The sequence below is a fragment of the Trichechus manatus genome, unplaced genomic scaffold, assembly GCF_000243295.1.
Source record: "Trichechus manatus latirostris isolate Lorelei unplaced genomic scaffold, TriManLat1.0 scaffold00030, whole genome shotgun sequence".
Taxonomy (NCBI): domain Eukaryota; kingdom Metazoa; phylum Chordata; class Mammalia; order Sirenia; family Trichechidae; genus Trichechus; species Trichechus manatus.
In genome coordinates this window covers 80,424-101,452 of record NW_004443966.1, presented here as the reverse complement: position 1 = coordinate 101,452, position 21,029 = coordinate 80,424, and positions in this window count along the sequence as shown.

The following is a 21,029-nucleotide window of genomic DNA, read 5'->3' as shown; positions in this document are numbered from 1 at the left end:
CCCTTCTTCACCCCCACTTAGCCTCCTCTGCTTCCTGCAGCCACAGTCTCTTGGCTGGGAAGCACCAGCTTCATGTCGGTGTCACTTGGATTCTACCCGCCTGCACTGGCCAGCTCCCTGAGTACCTTTTGTTGGCAGCTGGTGTTGCTTTTTTCTGCTTCTTTTGATTTCTTCCTTACCTCTCACCACCTCCTCCTCCTTTCTCCCAAATATCTGGCTCTATGCACCATCTTTGCTTCTTCCTGAAAGGCTGCGAAACACTGCTAGACTGTGAAACTGCTTCCCGGCCCATGCCATCATTCTGGTGGGACACCTGGGGCTTTTTTGTTCATTTGTTTGTTCTTATTTGTTCTGTTTTGATTTGTTTGTTTGTTTTCTTTTTCTTTTCTTGGCTTGGGAGCCCCTTCTGGCTGGGCAGTACTGTGCAGCTTGGAAGCTACTCCCTTACTCTGCACAGATGTACAGGGGCATCCCTGGGGGCATTTCTTTTTTCCTGTTTTTTGTTTGTTTGTTTGTTTGGTTTGTTTTCTTCTCTCTCATTCCCTTTTTGTCTTTCTTCATTTCCAGTTTGTTGAGTTATTCATTTTTTTTTCTTTTACCCTTTTTCTTTTTTTTTTTCATTTTTGTTTTTCCCCATTTCTCAGTCTTTCATCTCTTCACTCCAGTAGCAAGTTCCCTTAGCACTCCTTTTTGTTTGTGTGTATGTTTTTGGCTTCTGTTCCTCTCTCTTCTGTCTTATCTTTCCCATAACCATCTTAGCTCCACACATCACTATCCACCCCTCCTTCCTGCCTACCTGCACTGTGTGCTGAACATCACACTCCCAAGCAGCACAGGCACGGCCTACTGAAACCTGCCCTGCACTGATTCCTGGTCTGCATTGTCAGCCCTGGTACATGCCACAAACAACCCATCCCAGCAACTCCCCTTCAGCTGGATCTGCCCAGCTGTACTATACCTGAGTGACTGACCCTGCCTATTGAAGAAAGTGGTAAAAATGTATCGTGCTCACAGACAAGTAAACAACAAAGAACACACAGCCCGCCTGCCCAGACATAACCAAATAAGACAAAAAAACAGGATGAAAGAAACAAATCTACAATCAATAAACGAGGAAAATAACTACTGAATGCCCTGAAGACAGCAGACGATATCAAAACATTTACAAAAACAGTAGAGGATGGTTCCAGTAGGAGTTCAAAATAAAACACCAGATGACCAGATGACCACTAGGCCTAACTGATAGGGAATTCAAATCTGTAATATTCAGAATTATCCAAGAGTTGAAGAAAAAAGCAGACAAAAGTGAGGAAAAAATAGACAAATTCATGGAAAAGGCAGACAAATTCATGGAAAATACAGATGAAAAATGGTAGAATTCAAGAAAATAATACAGGAACAAAACGCTAAAATAAATTCACAACTAGAAGTCATACAAAAACAACAATTAGAAATCCAAAACATAAACAATAAGATTTCAGAAACAGACAGCGTCATAGAAGGGCTGAGGGGCAGGTTTGAAACGATGGAAGGCAGGATCAGCGAAATTGAAGACAAACACTTGGATACAACTCTGTTGGAGGAAAAATCAGAAAAAAGAACGAAGAAAGATGAAGAAACCCTGAGAATTATGTGGGATACAATCAAAAGCAAAAATTTGCGAGTGATTGGAGGTCTAGAAAAGGGGGAGAAAAGAGAGGATCATTGAAGAATTGCTGACAGAAAACTTCCCCAATATGATGAAAGATGAAAAGCTGACCATCCAAGAAGCCCAATGAACCCCATATAAGATAGACCCCAAAAGAAAATCACCTAGGCATATCATAATCACACTCGCTAAAACCAAAGACAAACAAAGAATCCTAAGAGCAGCTTGAGAAAACAAAAAGTCATATACAGAGGAGAAACAGTACAACTAAGCTCGGATTATTCAGCAGAAACCATGCAGGCAAGAAGACAATGGGATAACATATATAAAACCTTGAAAGAAAAAAATTGCCAGCCAAGAATAATATATCGTGCAAAACTCTCATTCAAATATGATGGTGAAATTAGGTAATTTCCAGATAAACAGAAATTAAGGGACTATGTAAAAACCAAACCAAACTTACAAGACTTATTAAAGGGAGTCCTTCAATCTGAAAACAAACAACATCAGACCATAGGCTGAATACAGGTCACAGGATTGTACTAGCCAGGTACCAACCTAGGAAATGAGCTCTTAAGGACTACGCAAAACCAAAAGAATTACAACAGGGAACCAGAGAGGTTAATCGGTAAATGACAACAGCATCAGAACAATAAAAGAGGGAATAAACTGTGTAGGTATAGAACCTTCTAACAGAGAGGAAGGCAAGGCGATACCAAGTAATAATAGACTGGTTCAAATCTAGGAAGATAAGGGTAAATTTCAAGGTAACCACAAAAAAAGTTAACAAACCTACTCATCAAAATAAAGAAGAAAAACATAAAGTCTCAGTAAAAACAAAACCTACAAAAACAAAAGAAATGAAAAAAAAAATCCACAAACAAAAGTAACTCAGCACAGGAGAGTAAGAGGAACAAAGAAAACGTCAGCACCACACAAAAAAAGCACTACAAAATGCAATCCCACTCCTAGGAATATATCCTAGAGAAACAAGAGCCGTCACACGAATAGTCATATGCACACCCATATTCATTGCAGCATTGTTCACAATAGCAAAAAAGATGGAAACAACCTAGATGCCCATCAACAGATGAATGGATAAACAAACTATGGTACATACACACAATGGAGTATTATGCAATGATAAAGAACAATGATGAATCTGTGAAGCATCTCATAACATGGATGAAACTGGAGGACAATATGCTGACAGAAATAAGTCAATCACAAAAGGACAAACATTGTATGAGACCTCTACTGTAAAAACTCATGTACAAGTTTACACACAAAAAGAAACAATCTTTGTTGGTTACCAGGGATGGGAGGGGTGGGGGTGGGGGAACTAAATAGACAATAGATAAGTGGTAACTTTGGTGAAGGATAAAACAGTACACAGTACTGGGGAAGCCAGTACAACTTGTACAAGGAAAGGTCATGGAAGCTCCATAGACACTTGCAAACTCCCTGAGGGACTGAATTGCTGGGTGGAAGGCTGTGGGGACCGTGGTCTCGGGGAACATCTAGTTCAGTTGGCATAACACAGTTTATAAAGACAATGTTCTACATTCTACCTTGGTGAGTAGTGTCTGGGGTCTTAAAAGCCTGTGGGCAGCCATCTAAGATACTCCACCGGTCTCACCCCTTCAGGAGCAAGGGAGAATGAAGAGAACAAGATACAAGGAAAAGATTAGTCCACAAGACTAATGGACCTCAACTACCATGGCTTCCACCAGACTAAGTCCAGTACAGCTAGATGGTGCCCGGCTACCACCACTGACTGCTCTGACCAAGATCACAATAGAGGGTTCTGGACAGAGCTGGAAAAGGATGTAGAACAAAACTCTAACTCACAAAAAGAAGACCAGATTTACTGGCCTGACAGACTGGAGAAACTCCAAGGGTAGCTCAGTGGTAAAGTCACTCCTGAAGTTCACCATTCAGCCGGGGATTTGACAGCCTCATAAAACAAAACGGGACTAATGAGGCACAGCAGTCCAGGGACAAGGAGTAGAAGGCAGGAGGGGACAGGAAAGCTGGTGCTAGGGAACCCAAGGTTGAGAAGGGACAGTGTTGTCATGTAGTGTTAACCATTGTCATAGGGCAATATGTGTACTAACTGTTTAGTGAGAAACTATTTGTTCTGCAAACCTTCATCTAAGGTACAAAAAAAAAAAAGGATTATCTATGTGAGATCAAATTGACAACAGCAACTCAAAAGGTTTGATGGGAAGCCTAGGAGGCAATGAGTTGAAGATAACGGTGATGGAATAATTTGGAAAAGGATAATGAGAACAGCAGCACAACTGGAAGAATGTAATCGATGTCAGTGAATTGTACATGTAGAAACTTTCAAAATGGTGTAAGTTTGGCTACGTATATTTTCACCAAAAAAAAGGTCCTCCAAGGCCAAGAAGGGAGAGTGTTGACAGGTCATGGGGTTGTTAACCAATGTCATAAAACAATATGTGTACTGACTGTTTGATGAGAAACTGTTTGTTCTGTACACCTTCATCTAAAGAACAATTTAAAAAATTTAAAAAAGAAAAAAAATGAGTATATAAGGCAGAATAAAATCCCTCAAGAAAGTGAAAATATGACATAAAGACAAGCTTACAAAAAAGATTTAAAAAGTAACCTAATATTTCAAAATAAGCTTAAATGAATTTAAGAAAAAGATATAAGAAAAAATAAATTAGAAATAAGGTTACAGAACTCAGGACAGAATTAGAAATAAAAACAAAATTATTACAGAAATGTAAGAACACAAGAGTTTATAAACAACAGGTATTACCTTAAGTGAAATATAAATTAAAGAAGTAAAAATTTTGAAAGAAAAAAAATACACAAGATAGTAAAAAGAATTCAAGATAAAATGACAACAGTAGAAGACAGGCCGAAAAAAAAAAAAAAAACCTAACACATATATAATAGGAGGCCCTGAAAAAGAACTTGCAGGAGGAGGAGGAGATACTAAAAATTTTAAGGACAGTTTCCTGGAAAAAAAAAAATTGATATTTGTTTTGAGATGGCATACTGCATGCCTGGAAAGATCAACCAAGAAAGAGCAATGCCAAGACATATCGTAATAAATTCTTTGGAGATTCAGACAAAAAGACCAAGTCACTTACAAGGAAAGAAAATCAGATTATCTTCAGAATTTTTGAAAACATTTTATAACAGAAGACAATGAGAGTAACACAATTAAGAGGATTAAGGAAAGAAAATATGAGCCATGAATTTGATATTCAGACTAACTGACTTTCAAGGCTAATGGGTTCAAACTGCTATAAACATATAAAAATGGAAAGAATATTATCTGCGTGATCTTTTCTTGAGGACTATACTATAAAAAGAGCTTCAGGTAACCAAAATGACTGAAGATATGTTGATATAAAAAATTGGTGACATCAGTCATCTACAGGTGTTAACACCACAAAAAGAGATACAACAAGATATTATGTTCTTTCTTGTGGAAAAATATACAACTACCACTGAAATAGTCCTACCAAAAAACATTGAATCTGAATCTAATCAAGCCAGTAGACTCAATCACCGATTTATAGAAACCTAAAGCATAGAAGAAAGAAGAAATGTGTTAACTATGCCACAGAGATCCAATCAGAAAAATATAGAATGTAAAAACTCGGTAAAATAAGCAACTATTCAACAGTTTGTTCAAATAAACTTCAAAAGGGAAAAAACAAAAAGATGAGTAAGCCATAGAAGGGAAGGGTAAAGATTAAAGTAGACTTGAAAGACATATCGAATAAATTTAACATTTACAGATTATTTGGAGTCTGATTTAAAGGGAAAAGAGAACAAGTTTGATAGAACCTTTCCAAGATAATTGGAAATTTGAACATTTAAATGGATATTTAAAGATATCACAGAATAATTGTTAATTTATGAGGCAATGTATAGAAGATTATGTTAAAAAAAGGGCTCAAATATTTTACATATGAACTCTGAAATATTTAAGAATGAAAGGATATAATGTTTGAGATTTGCTTCAAAATTAACACAAGCTGTGGTGGAATAGATAGGGGTGTAGATGAAAAATTGATCTTGAGTTGATATTCATTGAAGCCAGTTGTTAGGCGTCATGGATAGAATCGTGTCCCCCCAAAATATGTGTCAGTTTCATTAGGCCATAATTCCCAGTATTGTGTGGTTGTACTCCATTTTGTGATTGATATAATTTTCCAAAGTGTTGTAAATCCTGATCTCTGCCTGTAGTTAATGAGGCAAGAATAGATCACGTTAAACAGGATTAGGGTGAGATGTAACACCCTTGCTCAGGTCACCACCTGTGGCCAGCACCACCTTTTATCTTATAAGAAATAAAAGGAAAGGGAAGCAAACAGAGAGTTGGGGACCTCATACCACCAAGAAAACGTGCCGGCAGCAGAGCGCATCCTTTGGACCAGGGTTCCTGCGTGGGTAAGCTCCTAGTCCAGGGGAAGATGGATGAGAAAGACCTTCCTCCAGAGTCCACAGAGAGAGAGAAAGCCTTCCCCTGGAGCTCCTGAATTTGGACTTCCAGCCTACTAGACTGAAAAAATAAATTTCTCTTTGTTAAAACCATCCACTTGTGGTATTTTCTGTTATAGCAGCACTAGATAACTAAGATATTAGGTATATAGAAATTCATTCTAATGATCTGCCTGCTTTTGTAATATGTTAAAATTTTTACATTATAAACCATGTACAATTCAAGTTAGCTTATGCCTGATGATCACAGATTAGAGGAGCCAGTTTGTTTTGGACTGTGTTACCTGTGTGAGTGTAATGCACCAAATATTTCCATATCATCATAAATAAAAATTATTTGGGGTTTATTAGCATAATCAGAGAAGAAAACTTATAAGGTCATTAACCTTGCTTTCCTGCACAATTGTATTTTCTTGCCTAAAAGATGTGCATCTGGGGAGAGAACAAAGCAAAACTTTCTCAGCCTAAAGATCAGAAACCACTTCTAAACATCGATGAAACATGATTTGGAGGGGACTGGCGCAATATTTAACAAGTGTCACATAGAAAAATCTTAATAACGACACAGCTATATTAAAACAAAGCTACCGTAAATGGCAAATGCACTTCCCCCATTGGAAAAAACATTCTCCAAGGTTCCGCCTCCACAGAACGTATAGCAATTCAGAAATCGTCTTAGCATGCGCTACGTGGGTATGATTGTGGCTGACAACATGGCTTCAAGCTATGTCATCATTTCCTTCCACTGACACTGTCTGCTGTCAGAGCCTCTGAGGTGCCGAAGGGTTAAGTATTCTTGTTGCTTGTCAAATCTTCACCAAGTGCTGACTCTAGATGAGATGCTGTTTCTAAAACACTCAAAATAGCATCTCATCTAGAGAAGTGTGACATTTCATGTATTATCTTTAATAATGAAAGTTAAGTATTTGTTTAATGTGACAGATTTCTGGCTCGAGCAGGTAGCCAGGCCTATGTATTTAGATGTGTATTCAAGTGTCTCAGAAGAATACCTAAGTATCACTTAAGAATTTATTTTGTCTTGAAATGCATTGCATGTCCTTAGGTTGCTGAGAAATATGGGTTACTCAGTAATTATCTGGAGAAAGACCATTTTTTTCCTTCTTTTCATAGATACCTATAGGGACAGCTCTATACAAATAGCTGAGAAAATATAGTGTTTGTACTAAGTGTAGTTCTTAGACTTAAAATACTACTTCCACAGAGTATTCAGGATTTAGGGAGATAGATGAAACATATTGACTCTTTTCAGCAAGTGGATGAACACCCCTGCAAAATTGTTAATTTGCTTCCAAAACGTTTTTTATCAAGTAGTTTGATTTAGTAGTCACCTGAATACACATTTCAGGATGAAGAAGTAGATGAAGTCTTTCCCATGAGATTTCTCAGTACTCATCCTATTCCATAAACATGCTGGTCCTTTCTGATTTTATGTCCTGCGATTGGAACCCATTTTTGCTCCCCCAAGCTCACATGTTTCATCAGTCAAGCCTCTAAACTGTAAAACAGCAATAGGTAAACACCATCGCTTTCTACAACAGATGGGCCTGTTTGTGATTTGCCAAACTTCGAAAGCTATGCTCTTGCTTTAATCCTGCCAGAAAGAACTTGGGTGCTAAAATCGATGCAGAATATCCCTCTGTCCTGACAAATTGCTGAACTCTAAATTATGTTTCTGGATATAAAACCATCCAGGTTGTTTTATTTCCATTTCCCACTCAATTCCCTTGACAATTTTTTAGTCATTTCAGGTTTGTGAACCGTGAACGCAGTCACTGGCTCCTTACTCCTGTCAATTCACCTTTATTAACGAAATATGCAGCAATCTTCCTCAAGCACCTCGTCCTTGAGTTCTGCAGACTCATCCTGTAATAACCCTTCCCAAATCTATTCTTAGCAGGGCTTCTTTAATGGGCATTATTACCATTTTTGAGCATCTGTGCTTTTCCAGGAGCCCAGGTGGTGCAGCGGTTAAGAGATCAGCTGCTCACCAAAAGGTCAGCAGTTTGAATCCACCAGCCACTCCCTGGAAACTCTGTGGGGCAGTCCTCTGTCCTGTAAGGTCGCTGTGAGTCAGAATCCACTGGACAGCAACAGGTTTATGATTTCCCAGGATATGCACTAACAGCTAGTGATATATAATAGTTACCAGGATTTTACCACATGACAGATACTGAGCTAGATTCCATGTATTATCCCATACAGGAGCCCCGGTGGCTCAATAGTTAAAAGTTTGGCTGCTAACTAAAAGGTCGGCAGTTCAAATCCACCAGCGCTCCTTGGAAACCCTATGGGCAGTTCTATTCTGACTTATGGGGTCATTATGCGTCAGAATTCACTCGACGGTACACAACGAAAACATCTCATATTGGTGTCTCAACAACACCAGAAGGTAGATCCCTTTATCATCCACATTTGACTAATGATTAACTGAAGCTGAGAGAAGTTACAAAATTTGCCTCAGGTTACACAGCTACCAGGGGTTCAAACCCAGGCAGATAGGTTAGATTTAAGTCAAAACTTGGTGCATTCCATTATGCCAGGGTGGGTGTAATGTTGATTAACAATGAAGACAGTAGTTGAGAGTTTTTATATAAAAGAAGAAATATAATAATTTTAATTTAAAACCTTTTAAAATAAAGTTCTCAGAAGAATGAAAGTGTAAGTGTGCAAGTCCATGTGAGTGGAAGAATGTGTATGCCTCCGCAAAGGGTTAACAGAACGCTGAGCCTTTCTCATGGCTAATGCTCGCCCCCTGCTGGCCCAACTAATTTGTGCTCCACAACTTTCTCTGCAAGACCAGAATCATTTTGTAGGGTCATTAGAACATCACCAACCTTCTGTCAGTTTATAACTAGGATAGCAAAATCAGCCTTCTGACAGACCTTGGTAATCCAAACCATCAAAAAAGAAAAGCATGCAATAGAGAGATCTACAAGAATATGCTTTATTATGATTTTTTACAGGTGGGGATAACTTGTTAACCTTTGATTTCTAGGCAGGCTGAATTTTGTTATGTACAAAAGATGGCAGATGAACTCTTATTAGTTATTCCCTTCAGGTGGTTCTTATGAGGGCAGCAGAGAAGAGAAGGCTGACATTCTAACCAAGGGAAGAATTAATTAGAGCAGAGACTCACCTCTGAGATTCCATTTTATGTCTGAAGAAAAAAAGACACTAACAATGTTGGCCTTTGCTTCAGTCTATCCCTGTTTTCTCTTTAATAAACGCAGTGCTCTTTTTTGCAGCCAGTTACCTGATGAATGCTGCAGCACCGAAATGGAGCAGTCAGCATCTTAGAGGTTTGTCTGCTTCTTGAGACAGAAGGCTGTCACTAAGTTTGCTGTGGCATCCATTGGGACAAAGGGAGTCATATTTTCCTTTTGACATGGTTATAAAATCAGACACGTGCTCTGAAAAAAGGAGGGTTGGGCTCTGATATAATAAACACATACTCAAACAGAGACCCTTACCCATGAAAATAAAATAATTTCAAATTATGTGCTTGAAAGAAATCATAACTTTACAAACAGAAAATAAACAAACCAAAAATATTAATGTTACTCAGTATTTTTGAAAGCCAATGTCTAAAAATAATCAGCAAATTAGTAATTTTAAACCTGTGCTGCCTTTTCTATTGCTAATATAAAGATGTATATATGTATTTGTCTGATATCCTTATTAAAGCTGTTAGTACAGAAAATAATATCCCTTAAGCCAGCAAAATGCATACCATTTTAGGATCCAAATCCAGATCTGGTTCTACTCAGATGCAAATAGTCCTTTTAGTAACCATATGAGTCAGGAGAAAATGGCACAGCTACTTGGAGACAGTACATCTCCTTGTTACCTACAGTGACCCAGCATAAGAAGGTTATTTCAAAGTTCTCCTTAAGTATAAAGTGTACAAAATTGGGGGAGAAAGAATTCTTATCTAGAGAATCCTAAATCTGCCTTCTTCTAGCCACTTCGCTACATTTATTAAATGCCACATTTTTTTTCTCTTCTAAAATGTGATTTGTAAAGAGTTGTTTCATTCTTCGGTTTAATTTCATTACAGTGATATCCAGCTCAGACTTTGTAAGATGTCCAAGAGAAAATGTAAATAGAAATTCACTTTATGAAAAACTTTGCTGTAAGATTTATTCTGAGAAACAGGGACATCTACATATTGAGTCTCCCACTTTCATATTGCAGCTTGAATACGCCCTCTGTTGTAAGGACTGAACACAAAAAAACCTTGCCATGAAATTTCTATCTAGTAACACTTCAAGCAATAATTTACCAAACTGAGTTATGAAGACTTTGTTTGGACCCTGAAAATGAAAGAGAGCAACCTCAGCCTCTTAAAACTGTGGGGAAGTTTCCAGATGTGGGTGGAAAGTAAACAATGACCTTTAAACTAACAGGGCCACCAGCATGAACATTAGCAAAGGTAAGAAAGAAGACTTTGAGGCAGGGCTAGCAGGAGGTGCCTGTAATGGGGGCCAGAGAGCCTGAGCCTTGTCATAGCTCCACTATGAAAAGACTGGATAATTATGGACAAGTCAAGACCTCTGTTTCCTCATAAGTAAGATGGGGCATCTGGATTAGATGCATTCTAATGTCCCTCTCAGTACAAGGTCTGTCTCATTCAAAGGAAGGAACACAAAGGCCTTGGAACAAGGTGGAAAAGCAACAGCAGTGAGCACAGTATTCATTTCATTCTGATCTGCTCAGTGGAGGAACTAAGGAGACAAAAAATTATTTAAATTAGGCAGTCACATGGAACCCTGAGGCCGAGTCCAGTGAAGTTTTGGGGAGAAAGAATGTTGCACTTTGTCTCTAGAGCAGTTCAAGTTTGAGGTTGTTCTGATTCTAGAAAAGTAACCCCAATTCTTTAAACATGTTATATCGAGTGTGAAGAAGGGGTACTGGGTAACAAACCTTGTCGAAAATTCCCTGAAGCTCATCCAGCTCTCTTTAAGGACCGACTCTGTGGATTTTCATACCCTTGTTAATTTACATGGGAAACATGATCTGGCACTGCTTCAATACCTCTTTGAAAGCTCTCTGGAAATAAAGACTAAGGTCATCCTCAGTCTCTGCTTCCCCACCCACCAGAGTATTGTTTGAGATCCTATTGTAATCCGTAAAACAGTTTGCTTCATATGTGATCTGTTTATTGATGCTCCTTTCTTTCCCACTAAACTGTGAGCTCCTAGGGGGCAGGGACTGTTGGGTGTTTGCAGCTTCCTCCCACGCAAGGCTTAGCACAGTCCTGGTATCTACTAAAAAGTTCAGTGAATGTGTGCTGACTTGAACTGAATTTAGAATAAGGCAAAACTCCCCTCTTTTCCGTACTCATTTAAGGTGTCATAGTTGTTAAACGTTGAACAGCAACCACAGAAAGAAAATAGCATTTATATCAAGCTAGTCAGAATCTCTGGGCTATAAACACAAAGTGCTTTTTGGGGGGGTGGGAGAGGACTTTTAAATTTTTATTTAAAATCTATTAAACAAAGTAAAGTATTTGCAAAGAAAGGAACCACCACTTTTAAAAACACAACTGTGAGAACATTCTTATTTCTGTGAATTCTCAGCGCCTTTGTTCGAATTTCACAGTAATGGTTGTCATAACGGACATGCATCTAGTAATAGTTCCCACTACCTGTCTATTAGTTTGTCACACTGTACTGGAAGCTATGTCACGGGTATTCCAAATACCAGCAGGGTCACCCATGATGGGCAGGTTGCAGCGGAGATTTCAGACTAAGACAGAATAGGAAGAAAGGTTGTTTTTATATGTCACTGCAAAAAAAAAAAAAAAAAAAAAAATTAGCATAGCGCATTTAGGAAAATACCTTGGGGGGCAGGGGTAAGGGTGCGGTTGGCAAACCAACTGTAGAAACCCGTGTTACTTGCGTAAAAATATGGTAGTTAGCATAACATGCATGTTGTAGGCACTAAATACATATATGCTGTGTGAATGCCCCATCCTTTGATATTCTCAGACAGGTAAAATCTGATTAAAATGACCAGCATGAAGAGGCATCAGGATAGGATGGTAGGTGATGGCGTTATTGCTATACCACCCGGCTGACCGGGCATGTGTAAAGCCTCGAGTTTTTCAGAACACACTGCATTCCTCCCTCTCCATGCACTCCACCGCCCATGCGTTCTGGAGCTGCTGCCACCATCCACTTACACTCCACCACGTCTTGACTGCCACAAATTGCTATAAAGAATATTCTGACTTATTTAAATGTTTTGGAGATGGAATTTCAACAGCCCTGTCAGTTTGATTGTGTTTTGGCCAAATGTAGATTGCCCTAATTACCCACATCATTTTGGATGGAGCAGTTTCAATTTTTCTCATTTCCTAGTTATCTTCATTCTAATGAAATAAGAGGGATACAGCAACTGAAAATCATGTCTCTTACTAATCCTGTCTCATAATTTTGTATTTAATTCTGCATGTTCAATATTAAAAGTTATTTCAATTTCTCCTGTTTTCCCATTATGACTATTTTCCTAGTTTGATTTGATACATATACGTCTGAGGAAAAAACGAACACACTATAACTTTGCTTTCACAGACAAAAGAGGCAGAAATCTTCACAGAGCAACCCAGCATCTCTGTCTATGCAGTGGAAATTCCGTAGCTAATCCAAGACATTATCTAGATCATTCAAGCTCAAGGCATTGATATTTTTGTGCTGCTGTGGCTGAAAATACATGCTCTAAGTCTCTTCTTCTATTGACAAAACTCAGAAAGTGGCATCAAGAAGCTGAATTTCAGATGTCCTAGCTAGATCAACTTTTTGCTGGTTTCTTGATCATTTTGATCTTTGGTTTTGACCTTTAATCTTGATTTTGGTATCACTAGAAATTATGACAGTCTTAAAACAACAATAACAGTGGACTGAAACTCCATGTAAGACTAGAAATACTCAGTTTATTATAATTTTGTGAAATATAAACACAGCCATGTTGTTGTTAGTTGCCATCAAGTCAATTCTGACTCATGGCAACCCCTTGCGAGCAGAGTAGAACTGCTCCGTAGGGTTTTCAAGGCTGTGATTTTTTGGAAGCAGATCACCAGGCCTGTCTTCTGAGACACCTCTGGGTGGCTTCAAATCTCCAACCTTTCAGCTGGTAGTTGAGCACTTAACTAGTTGCATCACCCAGGGACTCCAAAAACTTAGCCATAGAAACTGATAATTCATACACAGTTTTCTTCCGTAAGTGTGAGACAATGAAAATGCCCTATCTCTCATACATAAACCAAAATACTAATGAGAAATCTTACTATTCTTTCATTAGCTTGTCCTGGGAACCATCTAAATTTGTAATTCTGTGACAGACAAATCTAACTCATAACTTCCATTGGAAGACAAAACCCGGACAACTCACTTAATAGCAAGCTGTGAAAATATATGATGACATCTAACGCTGGGTTTCATCTTCATCTAAAGAGACTGCATGATGACAGGAAATGCCCCAGGACCTAAAAATGAAGCTTTGCGATTTGAGTTCCAGGTCGACTCTTTTCTAACTGTTTACAAAAGTTGTGCAAACTACTTCAACTTCCTGGACCTCAGTTTCCTCTAATCATTCACTTAATATTTCCTTAGCAAATATTACACACCAAAGTTTTAAATAAATTTATAATTCTACTGAGTATCTATTACGTGAAAGTGCCATGTTAACCAGTAATAGTTCAAAGAGAAATATTTTCCCTACCCTCATGGACCACACAGTCTAGTGGAGGAGACAAACATATAGACAATTATAACACTGTGCAATTATAGATTTAGGCAGGGAGTATGCTATGAGACTGCAGCAGAGAACTCCTAGCCCAGACTTTAGCAGAGGAGGTGATGATAATAGATTCTGACAAGTTATTTGAGTTAAATGAAATGACGTTTGTAAAGCTGACGGGCACACAGTAGCTGTTCCTCCTATATTCCAGGACTACAAGAAGCTCAGGCTTTTTAAAAGATGGGAAAGACTGGAAACAACCTAAGTGCTCATCAACAGATGATTGGATAAGGAAAATATATTACATACATACAATGGAATACTACTCAACAATAAAGAAAAATGAGTTCACGAAACACCTTATAATGATAATGAATCTGGAGGACATTATGTTGAGCAAAATAAGTCAATCATAAAAAGACAAATACTCTATGTTTTCACCTTTATGAAATGACATGGATGGGTAAATATACAGCAACTAATGTTCACTGGAAACCCTGGTGGCATAGTGGTTAAGAGCAATGACTGCTAAGAAAAAGGTCAGCAGTTCAAATCCATCCAGGTGCTCCTTGGAAGCCCTCTGGGGCAGTTCTACTCTGTCCTATAGGGTTGCTATGAGTCAGAATGGAATTGACAGCAACGGTTTTGGTTAATGTTCATTAGTTACTATAGGGTCGCTGTGCGTTGGCGATGGGTTTTTTTTTTTTTTTTTTTAATGTTATTAGTGGTTACGGGTGGGGTGGGGTAGTAGTCACTTTTTGTTTATAATAGTGGGAAAGTTGGAACCAAATATGGGTGAAGTTTGCACAGCATGACTGATGTAATTGATGTCAATAAACTGTACATAAGGGAAAGGGATGAATGGGCAAATGCTAGGTTGTGTATGGATTTGCAACAATAACAACAGCCAAAAAAAGGAGGGGAGAACTACAGACACTGATGCTAGTTAGACATAATCAATCACTTCACAGGATTAGTTCTCTTGGTCTGGGGGCTTAGGGCTGTGGTCTTGTGGGAAAATCCAGTCAACCAGCACAATATAGTTCTTAAAGTTTATGTTCTACCTCCCAGTATGTTGAGTAGTGTCTGGGATCTTAAAAGCTTACAAGCAGTCATCTAAGATGCAACTATTGGTCTTTATTCATCTAGAACAAAAGAAAAAGAAGAAAACCCAAGAGTCAGAGAAGGAACTGGCCTATAAGACTAATTGTCGCCATTAACCACTGTTTCCTTTACCTTGAAACCAGAAGAAGTAGACGGTGCCTGACTATCACTACCGAAGATTCTGATCAAGGACACAATAAATGAATCCTGATAAAAACGGAGGAAAACGTGGAACAGAACTTCAAATTCTTAAAGATTCCAGACTTACTGGACTTATTGGGGCTGGAGGAGTCCCAGAGACTATGCCCTGAGTTGCTCTTCAAACCTTGAATTGAAACTACCCTGTAAAGTCACCTTTAAACTAAGTAACAGTTTAGCCCAAAGTGTAAAGATTGTCACCCTTGAGTATCACATTTATATATATATAAACTCTTTGCCATGGAGTCAATTCCAACTCATAGCAACCTTATAAGACAGAGTAGAACAGCCTCCTAGGGTTTCCAAGGGCAGCTGGTGGATTTGAACTGCTGACATTTTGGTTAGCAGCCTGGGCTCTTAACTACTGTGCCACCAGAGCCCATATATATATATAACCAAAGGGTCAACAGCTATTTTAAAGCTTAGATGAGAAGTTCGCCGGGGGTGGGGGCAGGGAATTCAGATAAATGGAAATGAAACAACTAGAACAGAAATAACGAGAATGTTGACACAATGTGAAGAAATAACAAGAATGTTGACACAGTGTAACCGATCATTACGTCTAGAAACAGTGGAATGGGAGCGGTTTTGCAGTGTATAGTTTCACCAAAAATAAAATTAAATATTAAAAAAAGAAAAGATGGGAAGGAAATGATGAATGAGCAAGAGAGAAGATAAAGGAGGAGGAAGAGGAGAGCTGAGCTGCCTTGCTGCTCCTTCCATTGGAAGTTCAGAGCTATGCATCCTTGCCTGGCTTCTGTGTCCCTCCGGAGCCATAGTGCCTGTCCATTCACACCCAACTGCTCGTGGCATCTGCTGGCTGTTAACAAGAAGCGTTGGATTCTGCTCTAACACTGCTTCCATGGCATCTAATAGCAAGGAGAGCTTTGTGATGAGGAAACCCATCAATCCCAGATGGCTAAGAGGCAATTTAGTGAAGAACCAGAAAACTCTAGGCATGCTTTGTGTCCCTTTCGATCCTACAATTTCACAAGCAAAATTAATGTCAAATGCATTGGCATGTGTACAACAAATGCTATTGGACATGCAGGTTATATCTAAATATTCATTCTATCTCTGAGTCATTGCCTTCTGTCCCTACTACAGAGCAACTGTCCCAATCTGTAACCCATTTTTAGAACAAACTTGTTCAAGTTTTATCCAAGTCCAAAAAATAATACTTATTTGCTTATTTTGTAATGCTCTTGGATGATGCTATAATATTGCTATTCCAGAAATATCTCTGCGTTTAAAAGATTCCTTAGGGTTGAGTTGGACAGAAGCCGAAGACTCATTGCTAATGTGCCTTGACTCCTGGAGCCCTCCTGAAGGAAATGCTGGAGCGACAAACAGCAGCAGCCTGTCGGCAAAGCCTGCCTCCTTGCCTACCAGTCCCGCTCTTCTAAGAAAAGCCATCAATTTCTCATTCCCCTCGGGATTCAAAAGTGCCTCTGTTGCATCAAATTAATGGAGGTTTTCCACATATAAATAAAATGTGATCTCCAATCACTTAAGCATGTGAATGTGAGGAAAAGAAGAGCTCGCGAAGTGCGTTTCCAGATCCTCTCATTACCTCAGTCTAAAGCCCAATACGAGAAGAAGCCTGAATTACCTCCAGAATGCCGTTGTTGGGAGGGGCTAATTCAGTAACAATTGTCTCTATTCACATCTTTTATTTTACTTAATGTTTTGAACATGGAAGTGACATATATTTCACAGTTTTCACTTCACAGAAATTCAAGGCACTGCAGCAATCTTATTTTCATTTTGGCTGTGTTTTTCCACAAGCCTTGCAGAAGCAAATCAGTCATTCCAAGAGACTGTAAAATCTATCCACTTTTATTATATATGCCCTGAACTTTATGAACATTGTGAGTCACTGTGCTTTAATGGGTTCTCTGTAAACCTGATGTATGAAGAATGGGATTTGACCCCTTATTTCATTATAATTTTTGAGGTATCAGTTCACCTAGTTTACCCTTTATTCCTAAGCAAGTACACAGCACTGTGGTTTCCTAATTTAACTACACATGAGAATCACTTGGAGAGCTTTGGACAACCCCGATGGAGAGCTTTTGACAATCCTGATACCCAGGTCACACTCCATGCCAATTAAATTGGAATTTTTAGGGTGTCAGCCAAGCTGGAATCAGTATTTTTAAAATATACCAACCTGCTTCAAAAGGGCATCAATGTTTGGAAACAATGTTTAACCTAGCACAAACTTGATACTCAATAAATGTTTGATAATAACGACAATATACATTAATTGATGCATGGGGAGGGTGGATTGGTGAGGAGAGGGAGAACGAGTTAGCCTTAGAAGTCCTGAGTTCAAGATCCAGCTTCTTTATTTCTGTGTAACATTGAGCAAGCAAGTCACAAGATGTCTGAATCTATTTCCTTTTCTGTAGAATGCAGATGATGGTATTTATTGTCTTAACATGTAACATCATCATCATCTTAACCTCCTTTACCACATTACGTCTCAACCTCCCTGTGAAGCTCCTACCCTGCATCAACTCTGCACAACCGTAGGGCCCTCAGGTACCCTACCCATGCTTCTCCAGGCCAGGTGTCCCAGGCCTTTAGAACACCTACTCTTCTGGAAATATTTCTCTTTTCTTCTCAGGAAAATGACTGGAAGAGGAATGGTTTAATGTGTCCTTTGCCTTCAGGATGCCACCTCAGCCAACCATTGTAAGCCTCAAAATTTCCCAAGCCCCCAACAGTACCACACAGCAGATGCACAAACCAAAGAGATATACCATCCCGTGCAATCTCTATCCTTTTGTTCTTTGCAGTCAAAGTTTTCCACTTACAGAGGCTTAAGGAATAAAAACACCTTGGACAAGCTACAATCCTTGTGACCAGCTAGTGTCTAGCTCTTTTGGGACAGAGCCAAAAGAATCACATGAACTTGTAACAACATGGATTTGAGTTTAATGTAAGGAAACATGTCCTAAGAGTAAAGGTTATTTGTGTATATATACATACATACATACATATATGTGTGTGTGTGTGTGTGTGTATATATGCCCTTTCAGTGTTACATCACTTTCTTTTCTTAGAATTTTGTAGGACAAGGAGTACCTGAAAGTTAATGGTTAAGACCATGGGTTTTGGCATCACATAGAACTGAGTTTTCATTCTCTCTCTACCACTTGCTAGCTTAAGCAAGTAGCTTAACCTCTTAAAGCCAGCTACCATTTCCAAAGAAAGGTGATCCAACGGAATGTGGAAATTATAGAACAATATCATTAATATCACACACAAGTAAAATTTTGCTGAAGATAATTAAAAAACTATTGCAGCAGTACATTGACAGGGAACTGCTAGAAATTCAAGCCAGATTCAGAAGAGGTTTTGGAAGGAAGGATTATCATTTCTGATGTCAGGTGGATCTTGGCTGAAAGCAGAGAATACCAAAAAGATGTTTACCTGTGTTTTATCGACTATGCAAAGGCTTTTGACTGTGTGGATCATAACAAACTATGGATAACATTGAGAAGAATGGGAAATTTCAGAACACTTAACTGTGCTCATGAGGAACCTGTACATAGACAAAGAGGAAGTCATTTGAACAGAACAAGGGGATACTCCATGGTTTAATACCAGGAAAGATGTGTGTCAGGGTTGTATCCTTTCACGATACTTACTCAATCTGTATGCTGAGCAAATAATAATCTGAGAAGCTGGACTATATGAAGAAGAATGTGCCATCAGGAGTGGAGGAAGACTCAATAACAACCTGCAATATGCAGATGACACAACCTTGCTTGCTAAAAGTGAAGAGGACTTGAAGCACTTCTGATGAAGATCAAAGACTATAGCCTTCAGTGTGGATTACACCTCAACATAAAACAAAGATACTCACAACTGGACCAATAAGCAACATCAGGATAAACAGAGAGTATATTGAAGTCGTCAAGGATTTCATCTTACTTGGATCCACGATCAATGCTCATAGAGGCAGACATATTAGGTAAGTATTAAAGAAAGTTCATTAGAAGAACCCTTAGAAATTATCCAGTCCACTGCTCACATTTATCTGTTGAGGATATTAATTATTAAAATTCTATTAATCTGTTTAGAAAACAGAGTCAGAGAAAAAGCATCATCTTCTTGTGTTCCCCTCACAGTAATTGGCAGAGAAGGGAGTAAAAGTCCAGAGTTATTTTCACCAGATTTTTATATTAAATTTTTCTTTATAATTTATTTTTTAAATGTTGTTGCACAAAGACTTAAAATTTGTGAGAATACGTTTATGAAGAAAATGTACTTACCTTGTCAGGTTTCCTAAAAGCCTCTTTGAACACAACTATGTCTTATCCAAGCATAACAAAGCATTGTAGCCTAGTGCTAACCCTGAGCTTGCCCTCTCAGTTGAGGGAAAAATGCATAATCATTGGCTGGCCCTCGCTGTTTCTATGTCCTGGGGCCTGAATCCTTATTCAGATATGACTGTTTCCATTCAGTTTGCTGTCTTGCAGAGCACCACTTAGTGGACAGATGCTAGAGGTGGACCGACTGAGTGTAATTCAAAATAAAATATAAAGGCCTGAGGTATCAGTTGATGACTTTGATTCCCCAACCACTGTCTTCTGATATTAAATCTGAGAAATAACTACAGAATTTGGGTCTTGCACAATTATACTGGAAAAGGTTAGCATCAAATCAGCTACTAAACACCAGGTCCTACAGAGGCAAAAATCTATGTTAGCTTCTATTTATGTTGTTGCTACTACTTTTTTAAACAGGCAAAGGAAAGGAGAGAAAAGGAAAGGGGGAAAATGACAGCTTATATAAAGAAAAGGAAATACACACACACAGAGAAAGAGGTTTTCTCTGGGCAAATTGCTTGGCCTCTCCACGTCTCAGTTTCCCATCTATAAGATGGAAATAAAACTCCCTACTTCATGTGGCTGTTGTGAAGATTAAACGATCACAGATGTAAGATACGTGTCGTATAGTGGGCTCTCAATACCAATCGTCTTTACCTAGCTTATTCTTTATATTTTAAGTTTTGGAAGTTGCCATGGAAATGACTTTCAGTTGCCTGGCCTGGGTTAATGTGGATTTTTTCCCCCAACCTGTACTGATATAATGGACAGAGATGAAAGTATCAGGGATGTTTTTCTAAATATACTTCTGTGCACTGACATATCTTCTTCCTGCTTGCGTTTCCGATATTGAGGATAGTGATTCCAAAAATACAAAGGGAACAGAAAAAGATAGTGGAGATGTTTAATGTTATGTAAAATTTTAGTTAAACCTGGATTTACTGCAAGATAACTTCTCCACTCTAAAAAAATTTTTTGAATGTTCTTCAATCTTTCTTAAATGCTTCTCAGACTTTAGTGTACAACAGAATATTTGATAAATGTATTTAAAAGGCAGATTCCCAAGCCCTCCTAATAAAATCTGATTGAGCAGGTCTGGAACAGGGCTCCACGAATCTTCATTTTCACAAGCCCTTCAGGTGGTTCTGGGATGATGCTTTTGAGAAAAATATCCCTTTGATGTGCTTGGTTCTCTGCTCAGAGTTCAGCCCACAGCCCTGAAGTGCTCATAGTCCTGGGTTATGTAATCAGATGATTACAGTACTGCAGTAAATACTAATGGAGGTATGTACAGACGCTATGGGTAGATAGAAGAAAAACTGACTAAGTACTCAAGATCATAATTATACAAATTATCTAGAAATTATTCTACACAAATTAGATAACTTGAAGCTTTCTTATTTCTCTCTTAAAACAGAGAAACACTAACACAAAATCAAAAGAAACTTCTATAGATTTCCTTTGCTTACCTCAGTGACTAATTC